We start from the raw sequence: 1,499 nt of genomic DNA, 5'->3' as shown, positions 1-1,499 counted from the left end.
CTGAGGGTGGCAGCCTGAGATTTAGGTTTAGCAAGACCCCCAAGTACACACTGTAGTTTGAGAACCACTGCTCATCAGCAAAGCTTACTATGAATGCAAAGTTGCCTTGAAGTGTATGTCTTACATATATTGATTGATGTCTTAGGTCTCCTTAAGTTGTATAAAACCAAGTTGTGGGGCCAGGTGCTGTGGCTTATGCCTGTAATCCCAGTACTTTGGGAGGCCGAGACTGGTGGATCACCTGAAGTCTGGAGTTTGAGACTAGCCTGGCCAATGTGGCAAAACACTGCCTCTACTAAAAATACAAAAATTAGCCAGGTGTAGTGGCAGGCACCTGTAATCCCAGCTACTCGGGAGGCTGAGGCAGCAGAATAGCTTGAACCTGGGAGTTGGAGGCTGCAGTGAGCTGAGATCACGCCATTGCTCTCCAACCCGGGTGACAGAGCAAGACTCCATCTCAAAAAAACAAAGTTGTGGCCCGGCCACTTTTGGCACATGTTCTCAGGATCTCCTGAGGGCTGTGTCGCAGGCCATTGGTCACTCATATTGGGCTCAGAATAAATTTCTTCAAATATTTTACAGAGTTTGGCTCTTTTTGTTGACACATCCAATGTGGAGATGGAATAAACATAATCAAAGGTGAGGGTAAAATAAAGACATTGGGAAACATGCTGGGGTTTCAGAGCTCTTGGGTTGAGGGGCTAAATGTTGTCAAAAGACTTGGACAGTGCTCGCTGTCATGGTATCAAGTGCCAGTTCACAGGGGCACTGATCGAAGAAGTGCATGAAGCAAAGACTTTGTCCCTTTAGTCACTATTTTGTCCCTCTTGTCTATTCTCACCTGGCTTCCATCCATGCTTCATCTTGTAACCAGAGAGTTCTTTCTAAACCACAGGTTCAGTGAGGCCTGGGCCTTGCTTAAAGCCCTTTCACAGCTCACAGCTCTCCATTGCATTCAAGGTAAAGTTCAAAATGGTGCACAAGGGCTTTCCTAATCCACCCCTCCAGTGTTATCTCCTGCTAGTCTCCTCTAGGCAACCTTCACACCCACCTGTGGCAGGCTGGTAGCTCCTTACAGTTTGCTGTGGTTTCATGAGGCCACACCTTCACATATGCAGTTCTCTGTGCTGGGAACTTTCTCTTGTGCCCTAAACCAGCTGATGTAACAATGAGTCATTGTTATGTTGTAACTGCGTTACCCACTCAGCTCTGGAGTCATCTCCCCTCTAGAGGCCTTTTTCTGCCTTTCAGTCAGATTGAGCTGCTATTCCTCTGTGTCCCCCATGCATCCACACCTCTACCACAACACACTGATTGTAGCACAGCAATCATTAGCTGTTTGTCTTCTCAACTCACATGTGAGATTCTTGAGGATAAGAAATGTTTTACGTTTCTTGTGTAGACATCCTAAGGAATAGCATCCTTGGGATATGCCAGGGTCCCTGGGAAAGAGTAGGTGCCCAGTCTAAGTCTGTTGAATGAATGCCTATCAGTACCCT

At 46.8% G+C, this 1,499-nt stretch overlaps 1 long non-coding RNA gene across 1 annotated transcript in view; it reads right to left on the bottom strand.

Moving 5' to 3' along the window:
* LOC134759062 (uncharacterized) overlaps positions 1-1,133 on the bottom strand; it is a 23,008-nt gene extending 21,875 nt beyond the window's left edge. The window contains exon 1 of the long non-coding RNA XR_010134921.1: positions 1,052-1,133. This is a non-coding gene — a long non-coding RNA (uncharacterized lncRNA). The remainder of the gene's footprint in view (positions 1-1,051) is intronic.
* Positions 1,134-1,499: the final 366 nt, after the last annotated feature.

The sequence above is a fragment of the Gorilla gorilla genome, chromosome 7 (genome assembly GCF_029281585.2).
Source record: "Gorilla gorilla gorilla isolate KB3781 chromosome 7, NHGRI_mGorGor1-v2.1_pri, whole genome shotgun sequence".
NCBI classification, from domain to species: Eukaryota; Metazoa; Chordata; class Mammalia; order Primates; family Hominidae; genus Gorilla; species Gorilla gorilla.
This window is presented reverse-complemented; position numbering and strand designations above follow the sequence as displayed.